Source organism: Rana temporaria, chromosome 2, assembly GCF_905171775.1.
Source record: "Rana temporaria chromosome 2, aRanTem1.1, whole genome shotgun sequence".
In the NCBI taxonomy this organism is placed as follows: Eukaryota; Metazoa; Chordata; class Amphibia; order Anura; family Ranidae; genus Rana; species Rana temporaria.
In genome coordinates this window covers 393,580,929-393,604,268 of record NC_053490.1, presented here as the reverse complement: position 1 = coordinate 393,604,268, position 23,340 = coordinate 393,580,929, and the positions used below count along the sequence as shown (strand labels likewise).

The 23,340-nt window shown below is 43.2% G+C and overlaps 1 protein-coding gene across 1 annotated transcript in view; it reads left to right on the top strand.

The window, feature by feature from the left end:
• The first annotated feature begins 13,670 nt into the window (after window positions 1-13,670).
• Window positions 13,671-23,340, top strand: part of CCDC80 (coiled-coil domain containing 80) — a 149,690-nt gene continuing 140,020 nt past the window's right edge. Inside the window, exon 1 of the mRNA XM_040338054.1 lies at window positions 13,671-14,034. The gene's annotated coding sequence lies outside the window, so the exon portion shown is untranslated. The remainder of the gene's footprint in view (window positions 14,035-23,340) is intronic.

Sequence of the window (23,340 nt, the reverse complement as noted above, 5' to 3'; positions counted from 1 at the left end):
GTAAATATGCATAACTCCCCAAGAACACAGCAGGAGCAGAAGTTCCCTGAAGTCATGATTCTTAAGTATGCTTTAGCTTAGGAGCAGATGGTTAGCATGGCTGTGGAGGCTCAAGTATGGTCTCTACTGCTCCCAGCCTGGGTAGCTCTACACTCTTCTGTGGGGCACCCAAAAGATGTCTTAGAAAGTCCAGAAGTATACATATGCAACAAGAATAACTCTCCTGGGGACTCCCTAGAAACATACACTAAATCAGCACAGTTAACTGGGAAAAGCCCACACTAAAAGATCCCCATTCATAAGTGCCGGGGGCGGAGTAAAATGCTTGGGGTGTGGCCTGGTGGGAGTCCAGACTGAGATTGCTACTTCATTGCAGCAAGACACCAGAGAGGTGTGACTTCCAGGGGTCACCCTTCCTTTCTTAAAAGCCCACAGTAATTGGTCAGCCTGATAAACATCCTGGTAAACGGTATTAATACCACTAGCTTGACAGCGCAGTGTGTTACTAATGGTTTTCTTTGAGACTGTGGTCCCTGCTGTCTTCGGGTCATTCACCAGGTCCTGCTGTGTAGTTCTGGGCTGATCTCTCACCTTCCTCATGATCATTGATGCCCCACGAGGTGAGATCTTGCATGGAGCCCCAGACCGAGAGAGAGTGACCGTCATCTTGAACGTCTTACATTTTCTAATAATTGCGCCAACAGTTGTTGCCTTCTCACCAAGCTGCTTGTCTATTGTCCTGTAGCCCACCCCAGCCTTGTGCAGTTCTACAATGTTATCCCTGATGTCCTTACACAGCTCTCTTGTCTTGGCCATTGTGGAGAGGTTGGAGTCTGTTTGATTGAGTGTGTGGACAGGTGTCTTTTATACAGGTAACGAGTTCAAACAGGTGCAGTTAATACAGGTAATCATTGGAGAATAGGAGGGCTTCTTAAAGAAAAAATAACAGGTCTGTGAAAGCCAGAATTCTTACTGGTTGGTAGGTGATCAAATACTTATGTTGGGCAATAAAATGCAAATTAATTATTTAAAAATCACGCAATGTGATTTTCTGGATTTTTGTCAAGGCACTTGACCACCGGGCCTATTTTGTCACTTCTCTCCTTCATGTAAAAATCAAAATTTCTTTGCTAGAAAATTAATCAGAACCCCCAAACATTATATATATATATTTTTTTAGCAGACACCCTAGGGAATAAAATGGCGGTCATTGCAACTTTTTTTTCTCGCACTGTATTTGCGCAATCATTTTTCAAACGCCTTTTTTGGGGTTAAAAACAGTAAAGTTAGCCCAATTTTTTTGTATAATGTAAAAGATGATGTTACACCGAGTAAATAGATACCTAATATGTCACGCTTTAAAATTGTGCACACTCATGGAATGGCGCAAAACTTCAGTACTTAAAAATCTCCATAGACGACGCTTTAAAACATTTTACAGGTTACTATTTTTGAGTTACAGAGGAGGTCTAGTGCTAGAAGTGTTGCACACGCTCTAACTCACGCGGAAATACCTCACATGTGGGGTTTTGAACGGCGTTTACATATGTGGGCAGGACTTGAATGCATGTTTGCTTCTGCTCGCGAGCTACCGGGATTAGGGGCGTTTAAAAAAAATTAATTTTATTTTTATTTTACTTCATTTTTTTATTTTTACACTTTATTTTTTATTTATTTTTTATCACTTTTATTCCTATTAGAAGGAATGTAAACATCCCTTGTAATTGAAATCAGTGTGACAGGTCCTCTTTATGGAGAGATGCAGGGTCAATAAGACCCCGCATCTCTCCTCCAGGCTTACAAGCATGAGATTGTGAAAAAACATTCACCGATCTCACGCCGACAGCCACGATTGCGGCTTTGTTTACTTCCGGGTACCGGGCGTGACGTAATAACGTCGCGCCCGGGCCTCCGACAGGCCATCTGGTCACCAGTCATCTTTATGCTTCCCCAGCCAGCGCTGGTCGATTCACTCTCCGGGGCCCCGACGCCACGGGAGAGCCCGGAGAAGCACCGGATGGCGGCGGGAGGGGGGGGGGGACGTGTGTAGGCTTTAACGACGGTGATAAAAATTGCAACAACTATGTTTTAATCCTATAGGTCTTCTGCATTCTGAAAATATATATTATTTTAAGATTTTAAGTACATTTTCATGTAAAGCAAACGTACATTTTAGCATGTGTGTGGAAAAAAAAGGGTTAGTGTATACCGGTAGTTTATCTGCCAGGTATACAGTACTTATGCCATAAAATGAATTGCTAGAAATAATTGATTGAGCAGCCATTTACCCCAAGTCTATTGGATTTACAGTAACATGGCTTACAGTTCAGTATTTGTGTAAAATCTCGGCAATAATATTCAACATCTGGCTACGATGATCGGTCCACTGGAAACGCAAATAATTCCTGTAAAGAAAGTCAAAGCATTCTCTTGTGATGAGAGTCTATTGTGCTCTACATGCCTCTCAGGCGATGGCTAGGAATGTATGATCTATACAATCACTTAGACTGGAAAAAAATATTTGTAGAGGAGCTGTTCAAATGTTATTAGCATGGAGAAATACTAGGGGAAAGTCAAGTCCTAGAAAAACCACTAAGCATTTCTTCTAGACTTTAGCTCTTGCCACTGGCACTCCAGGTGCAGGCAGATTGGAGCTGACAGCAATAAACTTAAACCTAATAGGTTGCCATCAGTTACGCTTTTTCATGCTTTTGCATGGACTAATAGAATAAGTTGAAGTGCATAAAAAGGTAAACTGTTTTGCTTTAGTTTTGGTAGAGAAGTGCCTAGTACACACGATCGGTTTTCCCGACGGTCAAAAGACCAATAGCTAGATGCAGGTACATGTGTGTATCTTTGCGGCGGCGTAGCGTATCGTATTTACGATACGCCGTCGTAAGTCAGAGAGGCAAGTGCTGTATTCACAAAGCACTTGCCTCCTAAGTTACGGCGGCGTAGCGTAAATGGGGCCGGCGTAAGCGCGCCTTATTCAAATGAGGATGAGGGGGCGTGTTTTATGTAAATGGGTGGTGACCCGACGTGATTGACGTTTTTTACGAACGGCGCACATATCCGGTGTACGGTGTACATATCCCAGTGTGCATTGCTCCAAAGTACGCCACAAGGACGTATTGGTTTCGAGGTGAACGTAAATTACGTCCAGCCCCATTCATGGACGACTTACGCAAACGACGTAAAAATTTCAAATACTTAACATTGGCTACGCCATCTAGGGGGCAGCTTTATCTTTACGCCGGTGTACCTCTTACGGAAACGGCGTATCTTTACTGCGACGGGAGCACGTACGTTCGTGAATCTGCGTATCTAGTCATTTACATAATCTACGCCAAACTCAACGGAAGCGCCACCTAGTGGCCAGCGGAAAAATTGCACCCTAAGATACGATGGCGTAGGAGACTTACGCCGCTCGTATCTTAGCCTAATTTAAGCGTATCTGGTTTCCAGAATACGCTTAAATTTACGCCGGCGTAGATTCAGAGTTACGACGGCGTATCTACTGATACGCCGGCGTAACCCTACCTGAATCCAGCTACAAATGACTAACATCAGATCGTTATTGTGTACCAGGCCTAAGATAAAATACTTGCATTTGTTGATGGCAAGTGAAGGCATTGGGGTTGATTTACTATGACAGTAGAGAATGTTCACTTTGCAAACAGGATTTTTTTTTTCTTCTGTAAGATTTCTTTCTATAACTCTGTATTCTTGTGTCTTTATTCTTAAAGTGTAGGCCAAATCACTAATATGTAATATAAGCTATACAATGTTAAAGCGGAACTAAACTCTCTCAAGTAACATTATTTATTTTTATTCGTTATGCTGTTAGTATTAGTAAATAGGTAGGAAGTTATATCATATTTTCTTGTTTTAAACCTTTTTTTTTACATTTTCTACAGTTGCTTCTTGGTTTCTGGCCTAGGCCAAAATGTTGTCAAACGTCACTGATGTCTTCATGGTATGTATTTTTCTTTAAAATAGCCCCTACATCGGTGGTGTCACTGGATGGAAAAAATGCCCCTGCGACAGTAGTGTCACTGAAAGGAAAAAATGTCCTTCTGTCAGTGGTGTCACTGGTAGAACAAAATGTCAGTCGTGTCACTAAAAAGAAAAATGCAGCTGTATCAGTGGGGAAAAAATCCTGCTGCGTCAGTGGTGTCAGTCTATAGCATGGGTCTTCAAACTATGGCCCTCCAGTTGTTCAGGAACTACAATTCCCATCATGCCTAGGCATGCCTATGAATGTCAGAGTTTTACAAAGCCTTATGGGATGTGTAGTTCCGCAACAGCTGGAGGGCCGTAGTTGGAGGATCCCTGGTCTAAAGCCTCGTACACATGATTGGACTTCTGTCAGACTTTTCCGTGGATTTTGCTCCGAACTTGTTCTGCATACACACGGCAGGACTTTTTTAGCCAACTTTCACCTGTGGGTTTTCAGCTCTTTACTGCCACACTTTGGGCAATTTCTGCTATTGTTGTGTGATCTTTAGCATTGGTTCTGAGCATGCGTGTTTAAACTTTAGACTTGTTACACGATCGGATTATGCTCCATCGGACATTTGTTGTCAAAGTTTGAGAGCATTCACAGCGAACATTTGTCCATTAAAAAACAAAAAACATTTGTCCGATGGAGTATACACATGGTCAAATTGTCCGATTAAACAAGTCCGTCTGACACTTGTTGTCAAAAAGTCAGCTCATGTATATGGACCTTAACCTCCCTGGCAGTATGATTCTGTCTGGAATTACGTACCAAAAGCGGTACAATTATTTTGCAAGGAAATTTGGCGTTTTATACTGTAGGCCTGTAATTTTTAGGAATAACTCACTTAAATCTGACCAAACAAGAGTCTTGTAGGCATCCCGGGTATGATTTTTTTTTAAAAACAAAATTATAAATTATAATATAATAAATAATTATAAATAATTATAACAAATAATAATATAATTATAATAAAAATTATTCAATAATGTAATCAACTCAAAATCACTGAAATTTGCTCAGTTGCAGAATTGTCGCTGTCATTACTTTTATTTTTTTATGACGTATTTCCCCACAAATCGCTATCGCACAATTCTGCAAGTGATTATAATTTATTATCGCTGTTTTCTAGCTGATCTAAAACCATTTTTGACATAAAGGGACACGTTTGGTTGCTACAGTTTGCAGGGAGAAAGAACAGTTTTTATTATATAAAAGTACATGTAGGGCACTGGGCAGACCATTAGGGACAAGGGGGGTGTGTGTTTTTTACATACAGTACTGTAATCTATAAGATTACAGTATACTGTATGTATAGTGTTTGTTTACTTTTTTGAATTTGGCGCCGTTCTCCGCCCCCGTGTGTCGTAACGTCGCAGGGAACGGAGATCGGCGGCACACGGGGACACTATGAATCGAGCGAGGAGGACCCACTCGCTCACACAGCGGGGTGGCATCGCTGGATCCAGGGACAAGGTAAGTAACTTGCCTGTGGATTCAGCGAGCAGGTAAGCCGCGCCGCTGCACACTCTGCACGTTCACCCCGAGCGTGACTCGGGGATACCGATCCTAACATGGAAAACCCACCCCGAGTCACGCTCGGGTTTACCGCTAAGGGGGTTAAAGGTAAACATTTTTTTTCCTAAATAGCGTCCTTCACCTTAGTGCAGTCCTCCTTCACTTACCTCATCCTTCGATTTTGCTTTTAAATGTCCTTATTTCTTCTGAGAAATGCTCACTTCCTGTTCTTCTGTCTGTAACTACACACAGTAATGCAAGGCTTTCTCCCTGGTGTGGAGTGTGGTGCTCGCCCCCTCCCTTGGACTACGGGAGAGTCAGGATGCTCTCTACGTTGCAGATAGAGAAAGGAGCTGTGTGTTAGGCCTCGTACACACGACCAAGTTTCTCGGCAAAAAACAGCAAGAAACTTGCTGGGAGATATTTTTTTGCCGAGGAAACCGGTCGTGTGTACATTTTCGTTGAGGAAACTGTCGAGAAACTCGACGAGCCAAAAAGAGAGCAAGTTCTCTATTTCCTCGACGGGAATGGAGAAACTTGCCTTGTCGAGTTCCTTGACGGCCTAACAAGTAACTCGACGAGGAAAACGATGTGTTTCGCCCGTCGAGTTCCTCGGTCGTGTGTACGAGGCTTCAGTGGGCGTCCTGACTCTCCTGTTGTCCAAGGGAGGGGGCGAGCACGACAATCCACACCAGGGAGAAAGCCTTGCATTACTGTGTGGAGTTACAGACAGAAGAACAGGAAGTGAGGATTTCTCAGAAGAAATAAGGACATTTAAAAGCAAAATCGAAGAATGAGGTAAGTGAAGGAGGACTGCACTAAGGTAAAGGAAGCTATTTAGAGGAAAAAAATTGTACCATTACAACCCCTTTAAGAAGGACTTTTTTGGCATCTGTGTCAGTAGGATAAAGAATCTGAGGGCTCTGTTAGTGCATTCAACAAAACAAGCCCATTTCTAGATAGCCTGCCTTCATTAACCTTGCCTACCAGTCCAACCCCACAGCTTCCATGCAGCCTGTCATTGGGAGAAGGTGCTTACTGGCTGGCTGTCTCTTGGTCCAACCTAGAGGGACAGCAGTCTTCTGGTGAGGTTCAATTGTTGTGCCAGTGAAATGGGGCAGGATGGTAAAAGCATCAAGCCAGGAGTATTACAGTGCAATTGAGTTGTGTAGGATTGCGGCAGGTGGAGCAGCTGTATTAGAGAGGATGGCACTTGTACTGTGTTTTTAGTGGGTGTCCTTCTCTCTTCCGCACAGAAGGCTGCTATTGGAAAAAGTAAAGAGTAGAATCATCCCTCCAGCAGCTATCAAGGCCCCTGTTTTGTTTTGTTTTGACAGGAATGACACTTCCATCATCCCTGTCAGTAAAACAACTGGTCAATGGAGTGGACATAGGCTCCCAGTATGCCATTTTCTTTGCATAACAACATTGCGCCAAGCGCATGCGCTCCTTCTTCCTCCCTCTTGTACCAGCCCTGGTCATTTGTACAGGATGCTACAGTTTTATCAGTACAGAAAGTCAAGGTGGTGCACCCATACCTGTAGCAGGTACTGGATGCAATAATTCTAACTGGATTGATTCACTCTTGCCTCTAAAGCAGAGGTGGGCAAACTACGGCCCGCGGGCCGTATACGGCCCGGCGGACCTTTTAATCCGGCCCCCGGGCGGATCGCTAGAAATAGCATTGTAGTGGATGGCCGTGGCGGAACTACCGCCATAGCGACCCACGCGGGCGCTATGGGGCCCGCAGCTGAGTGAGGTTCGGGGTGGCCGCAGTCCGATATTTGTTTATGACCGGGCCGCACAGCGGGAGGTAAGCGGGGACCGCGGCCTGGAGAGGGTTAACACAGGCCGCGGTCACCGCTTACCTCCCTCTATGCGGCTGTGCCTGTGTCTCCTCTAGTCTCCAGGCTCTCCTGCCCAATGTCATCTATCATCAGAGCAGGGCTGGGAGAAGCCGGAGACACTGAACAGCATGAGTGCTGTGCAGGGATCCGTGGTTGCTAGGAAGCAGGTTGGATCCAATCAAAACAGCTATTGCTGTCCCCGCACACGCTCTGCTGCCTGCAGTAGCTAGGCAACGCCGACGCTGCCAGGGATGGGGCCGCTGATGACGTATGATGTCTGGAGACCCCGCCCACCCAGACAGATTACGTCCATTCAAAAAACAACAGGAGGGAGGAAGACACGTGTGAAGTGAAGCCATCAGATCGGGAGACAAGTAAAGGAGACACAGAAGAAGCAAAACAGGTAAACGAGAAAGGGGGTAATGGAGGAGGAGACAGGAAAGTGTAAATCGATAAAGATGAATGGTGGCACTGGCAAAAAGGAGATAAAAAAGGGGGAAGAAGAGGGAAGAACAGATAGAAAAAAAAGGGGACTATATAAAGAGAAAAATAAGGAAAACAGAAAAGCAGAGGAAAATAAGAGAAAAAATACGAGTGAAAAATAAAAAGATGATAGAGAAATGAGAATAGGAAAAAAGGAAGAAATGAATGGGAAAAGGAGACAAATTAAGAGGATAAGGTACAACTGAGAAAAATGTATGAAAATAAACTTTAAATGGCACACTGGCAGCAATTGATGGCATAGTACAAAGAAAATATTGCGCTTAATTTAAAATTATTATGTGAAGCTGCGATCAAAAGTGTTATACTACACAAAAACAGATTAAAGGGAAAAAAGATCGCGCTAAAAATGAAAATGACAATAAATGGTGAACAAAGTTCAAACAAATCAAGTGAATAGTCCCGCCACACGGGCAATTTGGTGAATTAATCTCCCAGGTGCACAAACGAAATCCACAAGAAAAGTGCTTTAAAGGAAAGGATCCTCCACCAAGGTTAAGAAGGGCCTCTTACCGGATGGAATTGATCTCCAGGTTATAAGAGATCTCACACGGCATGATAAGAGGTACTAGGATAATCGCATAGACAGCCACAGCATAGGAATCCTTATCACAGCAAGTCCTCATAAGCCAGAAACTCCCCAATAGATCATCCAGATGTATGCAAGAAAAACAAAGGCTCACATAGTGTAAAATCCTTATGTTTTAATAGAAAGGGGTAGATGCAAATACACTTACATTTAGTAGTTGAAAAACGTGCACATAAAAGCCGGCCAGCTTTGGAATCACAGCCCGTATCGGGTACAAGGTACGCGGTGACGTCAGCACGCCGCCTCCCAACGTTTCGTCGCAAAACTGGACTTGATCACGGGATCAAGTCCAGTTTTGCGACGAAACGTTGGGAGGCGGCGTGCTGACGTCACCGCGTACCTTGTACCCGATACGGGCTGTGATTCCAAAGCTGGCCGGCTTTTATGTGCACGTTTTTCAACTACTAAATGTAAGTGTATTTGCATCTACCCCTTTCTATTAAAACATAAGGATTTTACACTATGTGAGCCTTTGTTTTTCTTGCATACATCTGGATGATCTATTGGGGAGTTTCTGGCTTATGAGGACTTGCTGTGATAAGGATTCCTATGCTGTGGCTGTCTATGCGATTATCCTAGTACCTCTTATCATGCTGTGTGAGATCTCTTATAACCTGGAGATCAATTCCATCCGGTAAGAGGCCCTTCTTAACCTTGGTGGAGGATCCTTTCCTTTAAAGCACTTTTCTTGTGGATTTCGTTTGTGCACCTGGGAGATTAATTCACCAAATTGCCCGTGTGGCGGGACTATTCACTTGATTTGTTTGAACTTTGTTCACCATTTATTGTCATTTTCATTTTTAGCAATTGATGGCACACTGGTGGCACACTGGCAGCAATTGATGGCACACTGGCAGCAATTGATGGCACACTGGCAGTAATTGATGGCACACTGGTGGCACACTGACAGCAATTGATGGCACACTGGCAGCAATTGATGGCACACTGGCAGCAATTGATGGCACACTGGTTTATGTATGTCTTAGTGATTGATTAAGATCACAACATCATTGATTTGAAATTGATACCCTTATTTTTTGTATGATTTTTGCTTTTGCTCATCACTGCCACACACATGCAGCCATGCATTGCACGTGTGTGGCAGTAATGAGCAAAACTAAAAATCATACAAAAAAAAGCTATCAATGAAGTTGTGATGTGAATCAATCACTAAGACAATAAGACATACATAAACCATAATTTTCACTAATATGAGTCACAAATAGTGAAAAATGTTCATTGTTTTGGGAAATTTTGTTTAATAAAAAAATTTTTCTTGTAAGGCAACCTCACTTTTTCATTGTTTAACTATAACAAGTACTTGTACCAGTTGTCCAACAATGATATTTACTGCTTTTTATAAAGAAATACAATTGATTTTATGCAGTATTGAGTTTAGCCTTTTGGCCCGGCCCTCCAAAATATTTTTAGTTTCTCATGTGGTCCCATCGAAAAAATAATTGCCCACCCCTGCTCTAAAGGGTACAGTGTTGTGCAAGATTTATGAATAGGACCTGACCTCTGATGCTGTGAGGTTTTACTATCTGATGTACATCCACAGGAGGTGGATTGTATGGTAAAAGGTGCATTTCAGTGTAATGCAAAGGTGCTCAAAGCTTCAAAAATCCAAGCGCTCAGGCATTTGCCATGGGAGACAGACCGGCTCACGGAGAAAGTGCCGACAACAACTCCTCCTGGAAGAAGTTATCCCACCTGCCATATGTACACGCTTATGACAAGCTGCTAGATAATCCCTCATTACCCTTGGTAACTACTGTATCTTCACGCTGTATTAGCTCTTGTGCCATTATCTTCATACCCCAATGTGCCTAGTGACCCGTGCTGTAGACTATATGTACCGGTTACTTGCAATACACCCCTTGAGTTACTTCAGGCAAAATTTCAAAATTTTTACTGAAGAATAATTTAACACAACAGTTTAATATAAATTGCAGTCTTTTCTTAACATCCTTAGTCTCTAACTCAGGTTTGTGGCTGCCCCAGCATACCTGCACAAGAGTCCATGATGATAGTATCGAAGATTGAAATCTTCAGAGCAGACTGCAAATCCCAGAAGCTCCTCCAGCTGTAGCAGGGTTCTGAGGGCAGACATGCAATAATTGTCACTCTGGACTCTGCATATTCAGCAGGCCAACAGGACGGAGCGACGGTAACACAGACTTTCAAGAACCTCCCATGTGCGTGCAAGTCCCCAAGGCCCTTGGGTACAAACCCCTGTCTCTTTTTATGATATACGCAACCAGTGGATCGGACCCAGAAAAGTCTGCCAAGAAAAGAACCGGGAAACACAATTAACACTTTACTTCCTGGCTGGGGCAGCAATAAAATCTCCCTGTCTACACACTGATCAGTGTATTTTGACAGTGGAGGAGTCCCGCTGTCAGAATAAAACGGCACAGCAGGGATGATTCTTCCATCTACCTCGTTTGTGTGGATGGGGGAATCTGTTAATTTTTTGTTTTTTAATCAGTCCTCATAATAATGGTGACCCTTCATTCACTTGTTCATTTGTCTCACTTAACTAAATGATATATCAAGCTAATAACCACTTAAATAACTACACAAACTGTGTAATCTGGTTGTCTGGATGGGAGAATACATTTTTGCGTGTATACCCAGCTTTACGAAGGCATGGTCCACTGTTGTCACCATCTGGCAACCCACTCTGAAGCCTCGTACACATGATCGGATTTTCATCGGACAAAGCGTAGGACTTTTGTCCGAAGGGCGTTGGCCAGGAACTTATATTGCATACAAATGGCAAAGAATTGTCGGCCAAAAAACATGAAACTACGTGTTTTTTCAGCTCTTTAGTGCCACCCTTTGGTCAACTTCTGCTAATTTTGTGTTATGGTGAGCATTGCTTCTCAGCATGCGTATTTGTACTTTGGAGCTTTGTTCCAACGATCAGAAAATCCGACAACACACAATTGTTGGCTGACAATTTTAAAGCATGCTATCCCACATGTGGGGTGTAATTCCCACATTACATCCCAGAAGATGACTGTTTCGTTGAAACGCGTCGGGTGAACCCATCCACACACATCGCTCCTGCACTTTATGATATGCTTATGATATATGTGATGCTCTTCCAAATGTAAGTGTTCAATTTGAAATCTTTTTTAATAAATACTACCTTTTACGGTATCACACTATGTGAGTTTTTTCTCATTACGCATGTTATGTGGTTACCCTGTCTGTGGCTCCAACATGACTACATGTATGTTACAGTTCCTGGTGTTTATTAAAATTTGCGGTGTCAACTGATATGCGGATTCAGGACCAGCTGGACCCATCTTGTCGATTGATTGTATAAGCCTGGCTTGACTTGAATGGTATACACCTCTCCATGTCAACACCATCTGGTAAGCCTCCTTCTTACATCAGTGGTGGTGCTTCTATCCTCTCACAGAGTGGGTCCTATCCATGAGGGATTCTTCAACTTCAACCTTGCTGATTCTCTTTATATTTTTGGATTGTTATTTGTGTTTGGTCTCAATAGAGGACTGTTTCGTTTTTGATTTATTGGCCGCGTGTTTTTTTTTTCACTGACTATACCCAGTCACGTGGTGTCACTGAAATTAAGACTTTACATATATGTCTGTTAGCAACATTTAAGATGTGGTTTTAACGGATTCATTCACAAAAATAAGCGCTACACTTTTTTCATATTTGCTATCCCACATTTGTCCGCGGAAAAAGTGTACAAACAGTCAGATTTTCCAACAGCCTGTCATCACACAATTCCCGTTGGATAATCCGATCGTGTATGTATGAGGCTTAGGAGATGCTATGCAGCCATCACATACCTCCCAACATGAATGAGGGACACCTACTAGAAAACGTATGTGGGTATAGAACACACCCCCTGTCACACCCCTTAAAGGAGAATTAACCAAAAAAATGGTTAATTAAATCCACAAGTGCTTTTTTTACCACTCCTATCCCTTTATATTGGCTTTTAAAATTGACAAATGCAGCAATTTAGAAATTGGATGAAAGGTTTAGCACTGGGAAATACTATTTGAAAGATAAAAAGTAGGGCTGTGGAAATTAACTATTAATTCCTTAATTAATCGTTAATTTTCTTCATCAATCAAAATTCTTGATCAGTACTCACCTCTACGCTGGCTTCAGGGTCTTCAGGGAGTTCCGTCGGAGATCCGGTGACATCACGGACCTCGGCGGGGCTTGCCGTGTCCATCTGAAGGGCTCCTTTGCTGTGCCTTCATATCTGCATTCCGGCGGGACCTTACTATCTGCCACTCGCAAGGACTGTTACACTTCCCTCTATCAACCTGAGATTCTACAGCCATCCACCGGGAGTTGTGATAGTTCCCTTTATGGGACATCTACATGCCTACGGACTGATGTTAACCCCTCCTCATCTGGATTCAGCAGTGGTATCGTTGTACACATTTTTATACCAGCATCATACTTAGCTACAGGTTTTTATGACTGCTTTTGCTACCGTTTGATATTACTCGCACTCGTATTACTAGCTACATCGATTTTATCTCCAGTGCAATATTTATTTTGTTACCTACTTGAAGACTATAAAAGTTTTAATGCTATTCCCATCGAGCGCTGCCTTTGTGTGTTTTTGGTATCCTGCTATCCATTTTTCCAGTGGTTGGTAGCTGCACTTGGAATCAGCCTGCAAGGAAATCAGCTAAAAGTAGTTGTATCTGTATGTGTCGATTAGTCGATTTAAAAAAAAAAACAATTAATCGAGCACGAAAATTTTAATCAGTAACAGCCCTAATAAAAAGTGCATTTTATATACAATTATATAGATCAGACCAAAATGAGGGACAAATTGAGGGAGGAAAGAGGGACAGAGTGACATTGCTTCAAATCAGGGACAGTCCCTCGAAATCAGGGACAGTTGGGAGCTATGCCATCATTGGAGAATGTGTTTGCAGGCTGCGAGAGATCAGCCTGCAAAAAATACAACTTTTTTTTTTTTTTTTTACAGCAAATGAAATGTCGTAGTTAGGTTTACATCAACTTCGAACTACAGGAAGCAAACATTAATCAGAAAGTAAGTAAATTTAGCCTATGTAACGAACATCTGTCCTTGCTTTCTGATGATGTGTAATGTTTCAACCCCACAGGAATATGAGAGTCCTCAGCCCTCCCTCAGTACTTCTATTGGGCAGGAGGCGGTGTTGTGCTGATCAGTTAAATTCTTCCCAAATTTTCTCTCTGGCTTGCAGTGGCTGCTTGCTCTTGTGTGAATTAGTTCTAGAGCGCAGCAGACTTTTTTTTTTTCTTCTTTTTTTTTCCTCCCTAAAAGAAAATTATAAAAGTGAACAGGAAGCAGGAGTTTGGGGAGCAGAATAAACAGTGGCCTGTGAGAAATTGTGTCATTTCCTGCAGACAAGACTACACGTTTCGATTAATCCATACTCATCCCTTCCACAAACAAAGGACCAAGCAGAAGTTGAAAATGAAGGAGAAGACAAGGAGTGTTTGAAAAGCCAGATGTTAGAAGAGGACAGCTGACTCCATCACAGGACAGAAATGGATGTGTAATTGGTAGCAGGAGAGACAAGGTAATCAATCACAACCTTTAACATTCACGCCAACCGTCATTCCTTTCAATGTCAGCCGTGTAAAGTTTTCTTTCCAAACGTTCCAACTTTTTTTTTTTTTTTTTCCAGACGTGATCGGAAAGTACAAGAAGAAATGCATTGACTATATAAGTTGCATAATTAGGGGGCACAATTATTATGGGTGGGGTAGGAGTTGGCAGGTTTGTTGATTGAAATCTGTGTTTTGAACCTATTTTGCAAGTTGGCGGTATTTAAATTTTGTTTTTATTTTATTTTTAAGCTAAAAATAAGATCATGTGGTTCTTACGGTTGCTTTTTCCAAAGAAAAGTATGTTAACCTGTAATTTAATTCAATAGCTTTTGAATGAATGATCCTTTTTACAGGAATAGCGTGCTCTTTGGTTTGTTTTTACACCTATGTTTGCAACTTTACTGCATTTTTTATTTTTTTATTTTTTACTCCAGCAAAAGTTTACTTTTCTTGTCGCTTAGAGAAGGGTTTAACCCTTTTTGTACTGCTGCCTTTACCCACAATTCACTGGCATTCCTCCAGCCTGCAACAGAACTGCACATGTAGCAAATTTACTTTTTTTTGCAAATATATTAGGCCATATTGATACAGCTGACCATTCAGGGAAAAGGGGGAAACATTGCAGCATTTGTTCAAACAGCCAAAGCGGAGAGACTATGAAAAAGATTTCAGGAAGCCAAATGTTGGGCTGTGCAGAGACAGAAGCTAAAGAGGTTGGGGGGAGGGTTGAGAATGATATGACTCAGAAAAATATTCATGCAGGTTGTGGAAGCAAAAAAAAACATAAAAATGTATCGCAATGTTTAATATGCATGTAAATTCTCCAGCAAGATGCAGATAAAAGCAATAGACATGTTACATACTGCAGATAATATAAAATAGTCTAGGAATAGTCTAGGAAAAGATACATTAAAAGTTATTCCAAATATAAAATGAAAACTAAATATTTATGCTAATTTTTAAGTTTGTAAACAATAAATTAAATAAAAAATACATTTAGCGCAAATCACCGTCATTGTATGTTGGTACTTTGACGCTAAATACCAGCTAGCTGCCATAACCCCAGTATTTTCTGAAACACGGGCGGTGCACTTTAGGATAAAAGTGCTCTCTGCGGCGGATTCACCGCAAGATCACCTCTTCGGTCTTCACCGCTGCTTACCGGAGCCGTCGGTAGCAGTGGAGACTATCGCGTCCTCTCCCCTGACCCTGAGGCCTGGAGTAGGGTGACCACGTGTCCCGGATTGCCCGGGACAGTCCCACATTTTGCAGGTCTGTCCCGGGCACCTTCATTCCAGGACAATACAGTGTCCCGGAATGAAACTGACACAGCCACCCCCCAAGCCAATCTGATGCCCCCAAAAAAGGCTGCCACATCACCGCTTTACTCATTGACAGTACTTGTCCTGGCCAGGAATGCCTGGAGGAGCACAGTCCCCGCCCTCTGCTTGTGATTGGAGAAATCATAAATCCCGCCTCTTGTGTCCATTTAGGCTGCATTCACACCTGAGCGTCGGTCGTTCGGCGTTTTTTTCGGCGTTTTTTTCCGGCGGTTTGTCGCGCGTATTCATGCTTATTTGCGCGTTTGCATACAGCGTTGTCCGACGTTTTTGTACTTTGACGTTCTTTATTTTAGCCAATAGGAAAAACTATCATCTTTTCATCACTTGTTGCTATGTTGGTAGATTTTTTTAATCTTCTGCATGGGCAACGAGTTCTATTGATTAAAGCGACGAAACGCCCGTAGCAAACGCCCGTTGTCGCGCAAGTCGATTGAATCGAGCGTTTCCATTACTTTCTATGGGAAATGGAAACGCTCAAATACGCCCAAACCGCCCGATACGCGCGTCAAAAAAGGGTCCGGAACTTTTTTTGGCTACAGGCGATGGGCGTCAGGCGCATCAGCGTTCAGATGTGAACCATCCCCATAGACTTTCATGTATTTTGGTCCCTCTGGCGTTTGTGAGCGTCGCGCTACAGGCGACAAAACGCCTAGGTGTGAATGGGCTCTAACTGTGCTGTGGTTTGTTACAGCACAAGCTGATTTTTGGAAAGGGGGGTGTCCCTGAATGGTTGTTTGGAAATGTGGTCATTGTCACCCTAGCCTGGAGCCAAGTGAGGGAAAGATAGCCCCCGCTCGGCTCCATAACATTGAATGGCGGAAGCGACGTCAAACGTAACTTCCACCTAATGGTCTTAAAGGGGATTTTTTTTTTTTGCACAAAAAAAAGAGATGTATTTTTATTTTTTTATTGCATGTAAGTGTAAATATGAAGATGAGATCTGAGGGTTGTTTTTTTTTTTGGACCCCAGATCTCACATTTAAGAAGTCCTGTCATGTTTTTTTTCTATTACAAGGGATGTTTATATTCCTTGTAATAGGAATAAAAGTGACCCATTTTTTTTAAAAGGACAGTGTAAAAATAAAAAATAAAAAGTAAAATAAATAAGATTTTTTTTTAAATCACCCCATCCCGCTGAGCTCGCGCACAGAAACAAGCTCATACGTATGTCGCGCCCGCATATGGAAACAGTGTTCAAATCACACATGTGAGGTATCGCCCTGATCGATAGAGCGAGAGCAATCATTCTAGCACTAGACTTCCTCTGTAACCCAAAACTAGTAACCTGTAAAAAAAATTGGCGATTTTTAAGCGTCAAAGTTTGTTGCCATTCCACGAGCCGGAGCAATTTTGATGCATGACATGTAGGGTATCAATTTACTCGGCGTAACATTATCTTTCAAAATATAAAAAAAAAAATTGGGCTAGCTTTACTGTTGTGTTCTTTTTTAAGTCAAAAAGTGTATTTTTTCAAAAATATTTGCGCTTGTAAGAGTGCTGCACAAATACGGTGTGACATAAAGTATTGCAATGACCGCCATTTTATTATCTAGGTTGTCTGAAAAAATATATAATGTTTGGGGGTTCTAAGTAATTTTCTAGCAAAAAAAAATAATGATTTTAACTTGTAAATAACAAGTGTCAAAAAGAGGCTCGGTCCTTAAGCGGTTAAAAAACAAAAATCTTTAAAAAAATTGAATACAACATTTTAGTTTGGCTCTAGAGCAAACGTTTTGGCAATAAAATTACCTAAACCCCCTGCACATTCTATATTTTCTGAGGCCCTTGAGAATAAAAAGATGATAGTTGCAAAACTTTGTTACATATTTGTGCAACTTTTTATCAAATGCAAATTTTAATGGAAAAATATTACGGTAATAAAATAAATTTTAGTGCAAACACACACAATACAATGCCAATTTTTTGGTAAAGTTAAAGAGATGAGGTTGAGTCAAGTAAATAGATACCAAATATGCCAAGTCTTAAAGTTATGTGCACCTTTGATATTGCAAAAAATGTTAGTACCCCAAACCACCCCCATGTTGAGGAGGGGTGGGGTGCTCACTCGTCCCCTCTGTTTTCTGACCTGCCAGACTGCATGCTCGGATAAGAGGCTTTTATGGAGTTTGGCAAGGCAGTGGTTGTCTTGGAGGTGTGTTTGAAGTCGTTATCCTGTTGGTATACTGCCCTGCGGCCCAGTCTCCGAAGGGAGGGGATCGTGCTCTACTTCAGTATGTCACAGTTCATGTTGTCATTCATGGTTCCCTCAATGAACTGTAGCTCCTCAGTGCCAGCAGCACTCATGCAGCCTCAGACCATGACACTCCCACCACCATGCTTGACTGTAGGCAAGACACACTTGTCTTTGTACTCCTCACCTGGTTGCCGCCATAAATGTTTGACACCATCTGAACTAAATAAGTTTATCTTGGTCTCATCAGACCACAGGACATGGTTCCAGTAATCCATGTCCTTAGTTTGCTTGTCTTCAGCAAGCTGTTTGCAGGTTTTCTTGTGCATCATCTTCAGAAGAGGCTTCCTTCTTGAATGACAGCCATGCAGACCAATTTGATGCAGTGTGCGGTGTATGGCCTGAGCACTGACAGGCTGACCCCCCCACCCCTTCAACCTCTGAGGCAATGCTGGCAGCACTCATACGTCTATTTCCCAAAGACAACCCCTGGATATGACGCTGAGCATGTGAACTCAACCTCTTCGGTCAACCATGGCAAGGCCTGTTCTGAGTGGAACCTCTCCTGTTAAATCTCTGTATGGTCTTGGCCACCATGCTACAGCTCAGTTTCAAGGTTTTGGAAATCTTCTTATAGCCTAGGCCATCTTTATGTAGAGCAACGATTCTTTTTTTGAGTTCTTTGCCATGAGGTGCCATTTCCAGTGACCAGTATGAGAGAGTATGAGCAATAATACCAAATTTAACACACCTGCTCCCCATTCACACCTGAGACCTTGTAACACTAACGAGTCACGTGACACCGGGGAGAGAAAATGGATGATTTTGCACAATTTGGAAATTTTCACATAGGGGTGTACTCACTTTTGTTGCCAGCGGTTTAGACATTAATGGCTGTGTGTTGAGTTATTTTGAGGGGACAGCAAATTGACACCGTTACACTTCACTCCACGATTCTCCGCCTCTGAGCTGGTGAATCGGGGAGTGTAAATTCTGACTCAGATCGCTTGTGAAGTGCTGAGATTACAGCTTCATAAACTGTCCATTTCTGTGTCAGTCAATGATGGATTCTTTTTGTGTAGAGATGATCAGGGGAAAACATGTTCTCCCCCGATCATGTCTGTTTCATAAACCGTTAATGGACTGTGATCCTTGGGATCACCGCGGATCAGTTTCATAAATGGACACCTATATCAGGCATCAGGCTGTTTTAGGTGATGCCCATGATAAAGAGGTTAGGAAACTTTTAAAAGTTATGTAATACTGAAAACTCTGCTTTTGGATAGCATGGATGTCAGGGAATATGAGTTTTCTTCGTTCTGACATTCTCAGTTGGTTCAAAATATTCAGCATACACTCTGCAGAAGAAAAGTGCTATTTGATGTTTATGTTCACAGCTTTGTAATGTTGAGATTCTAAATATGAAAATCACACCACTTTAAAACAAAATATTGCCTTCTAAATAATGACTAAATTATAGGTGTCAAAAGGTGGGTAGCTATACCAAGGCTTGAGGTTGGATGGCTTTCAAACTTTTTGTTTGCAACTGAGGACCACCACACACAGGTTCTATGCTTGCTGATGCTTTTTTTTTGGTAATTTAGAAAGGGGTAAAACAGAACAATGATATACGGAGATTTCCAGTAATCCATGTCATAGGAAAGGCATGAGGGTATAAACTTTTTTGTGCCCCGTTGTCAGCCCCTAGGCCCCATAGACCCAATAAAGTTTGTATGTTTCAATAAACGGAAGCTGTGCCACTGCAGGCATTCAGTTGGCTGAAATGTTTTTCAGATTACATTCTTCTGAGCAGGCTTCGTTGATGAGCTATAGATAGAAGAATAAGAAAAAGAGAGGTCAAGTGAAACCAAGACCTTCTTCTTCCCTGTTCTCAATATTTTGTAACCACTACAACTAAAGTCTGCTCTCTACAATACCCAGTAGTGTCTGGCAGCTAGCCTGGTATGATGTTTATGTCACAGACTATCCTTCCTATCTTTGTTGTCCCAGACATACAGTAGGTGACCGCGATATTGTGTCAATCTCGCTCCCTTTCTTGGCGAGATTGACCACTTACGAGCCCCATCGCCGAGCTGGCTTGCCGAGATGGAGACAAAGCCGTCATAGAAGCGACGGGAGATCCGACTTGGATTCCCGCCAATTCTAGCTGCGGCGTTTGGTATGAATCCTGAGAGGGAAAACTCCACGCCAAATTTTAAATAAAAACATGGGTTCCCCCCCCCCAGGAGCATACCAGGCCCTTAGGTCTGGTATGGGTTGTAAGGAGACCCCCCTACGCCGAAAAACTGACGTGGGGGGGTCCCCCCACAATCCATACCAGACCCATATCCAAAGCACGCTACCCAGCCAGCCAGGAAAGGAGTGGGGACGAGCGAGCGCCCCCCTCCTGAGCCGTACCAGGCTGCATGCCCTCAACATGGGGGGGGTTGGGTGCTCTGGGGCAGGGGGGCGCACTGCATGTTGATAAGGACAGGGCCTCTTCCCGACAACCCTAGCCGTTGGTTGTCGAGGTCTGTGGGCGGGGGCTTATCGGAATCTGGGAGACCCCTTTAATAAGGGGGCCCCCAGATACCGGCCCCCCACCCTAGGTGAATGAATATGGGGTACATCGTACCTCTACCGATTCACATGGAGGCAAATTGTAAAAGGAAAAAAAAACACACAACACAGGGTTTTTAAAGTAATTTATTAGTCAGCTCCGGGGGCCCCCCGTCTTCTTTAGCTCTTTTAGGAGGGGAGCCTTCTTCTTCCGCTCTCCGGGGGTCTTCTCCGCTCTCCGGGGGTCTTCTTCCGCTCACCCGGGGTCTTCTTCTGCTCACCGGGGGTCTTCTCCCATCTTCTCCGCTGTCATCTTGGCCCCGGTTCTTCTCCCGCTCGCTCTGCGGTGTCTTCTTCTTCAGGGCTGGCCGCCGATATCTTCGTGTGTTAGCTAGATTACTAGCAGTGGCCAGCCAGCTCTTCTTGCTGAACACTATCTGACTACTTCTCAGCCCCCAACTCCGCCCAGCTTGCATCACCCCCAGGCCACTTCATACATCCAGCTGACAGATATCACTCAGAGCTGCTTTCTCCCCCCCCCCCCCCAGCTGAGGGACATAATTCCATGGTCACTTTCCTTCCCTTATCTTCACAACATCACTCCCTGGTCACCCCACAGACACTGCAAGAAATGCCTTCCAATTCTGCCACTGTCAAATCCTTCAGAGTCCTTTTCTGTACATACTGCCCTCATCATACCCTCCACACTCCTCTCTTGTACATACTGTCTACACTCCTCTCCTGTACATACTGTCCACTGTCATACCCTCTGCACTCCTGTCCTGTACAAACTGCCCCATCATACCCTCCGCACTTCTCTCCTGTACATACTGCCCTCATCATACCCTCCACACTCCTCTCCTGTACATACTGCCCACTGTCATACCCTCCACACTTCTCTTCTGTACATACTGCCCCCATCATACCTTCCACACTTCTCTCCTGTACATACTGCAATGATCATACCCTCCACACTCCTCTCCTGTACATACTGCCCATATCATACCCTCCACACTCCTCTCCTGTACATACTGCCCCCATCATACCCTCCACACTCCTCTCCTGTACATACTGCCCATATCATACCCTCCACACTCCTCTCCTGTACATACTGCCCCCATCATACCCGCCAAACTCCTCTCTTGTACATACTGTCCACACTCATCTCCTGTACATACTGCCCCATCATACCCTCCACACTCCTCTCCTGTACATACTGCCCCCATCATACCCTCCACACTCCTCTTCTGTACATACTACCCCCATCATACCTTCCACACTTCTCTCCTGTACATATTGCCCTGATCATACCCTCCACACTCCTCTCCTGTACATACTGCCCCCATCATACCCTCCACACTCTTCTCCTGTACATACTGTCCACACTCATCTCCTGTACTTTCTGCCCCCATCATACCCTCCACACTCCTCTCCTGTACATACTGCCCATATCATACCCTTCACACTCCTCTCCTGTACATACTGCCCCCATCATACCCTTTGCACTTCTCTTCTGTACATATTGCCCCCATCATACCTTCCACACTTCTCTCCTGTACATACTGCCCTGATCATACCCTCCACACTCCTCTCCTGTACATACTGTCCCCATCATACCCTCCACACTCCTCTTCTGTACATACTGTCCACACTCGTCTCATGTAAATACTGCCCCCATCATACCCTCCACACTCCTCTCCTGTACATACTGCCCATATCATACCCTCCACACTCCTCTCCTGTACATTCTGCCCCCATCATACCCTCCACACTCCTCTTCTGTACATACTGCCCCCATCATACCTTCCACACTTCTCTCCTGTACATACTCCTCTCCTGTATATATTCCCAGGATCATATCCTCTACACTCCTCTCCTGTACATACTGCTCCCATCATACCCTCTGCACTCCTTTCCTGAAGATTCAGATGTAAAGGGAAACTGCAGAATCAGATGTAAAGGGGAACAAACCCTGTGCATTCCGATGTAAAGGGGAACTCTGTGGTTTTTAGATCTAAAGGGGAACTCTGTTGACTCTGATGTAAAGGGGGACTAACCATATATACTGTATATGACTAGAAATCGTATTTAATCACAAAAATATATGTATGTATAGTGTATACTACATCAAAAATTGCTGTGCATTGCTTTGTACAGAGGTAATTTAATGTACTACAAAAAGTGTTTGGGTTTGGCTTGACGAAAAGGTGTCAACCCTATCACTGCTTTAATCCTTTCCCTGCTTGACTGTCTGGCAGTACATCACTGCTGCTTTCCCTCCCCTCTTCTATTAGCTGAGGACTGCCCTTCCCCCCTATTGACATTAACTTTTACACAAATAGGGCAATGCTGAGGTCACACTCACCAGTTTGCAAACATTGCCTGCCATGACCTATACAGTAGCTCTGTTATTTACGGTCCCTAGACTATAAAAATTACAATGTTTTTTTTTTGTTTTTTTATTTATGCATGTTGCAGACTGTATCTGTGTATGTCTCAAACAGCAACATAGCAAATGTGTTCTCCATCACAGACCACCCAAAACAATTTAGTTGCATGGTACTGTGCTGCTGTCTAATTCAGCCTACTGTGTGGCTCTTTATTAACAATCGGTAGGGATATGTTTCAAGTTTGTGGCCATGTAGACTTCAAATGTACTTGTTTGCAGTTTGCCAAATGGGCCAACTAAATGCCCACTATAAATTAACCAGTGTTATTAATAATAAGTAAAACCAACATGTGACCCATGAATGTCCCAACACAGTGAAACAATACAATGCGATATGACAAACAATGGGCTCCATTCACTAAGCGGTATCTTACTGCAATCGAGTATGCGGTAAGATACCACACAGCGTTTTTTAAAAAATGTTTTTAAAATTCATAAAAAAAATACTACTAAAATACCACATGCCCTATTTTTTGAAGTCATGCAATATTTTAGTTGTGAAAGCCTGTGGTAATTTAACATTGATGACAGCCAGCGTCAATGCACTGTAGGGATGGGCCGAACCCCCCCCCCCCCCCCCTTGGTTCAGTTCGCACCAGAACATGCGAACAGACAATTTGTGTGAACATGAAAACCCTATTAAAGTCTATGGGACACAAACATAAAAAATCAAAAGTGCTCATTTTAAAGGCTCAGATGCAAGTTATTGCGCTAAAAAGTGTATGGGGACCAG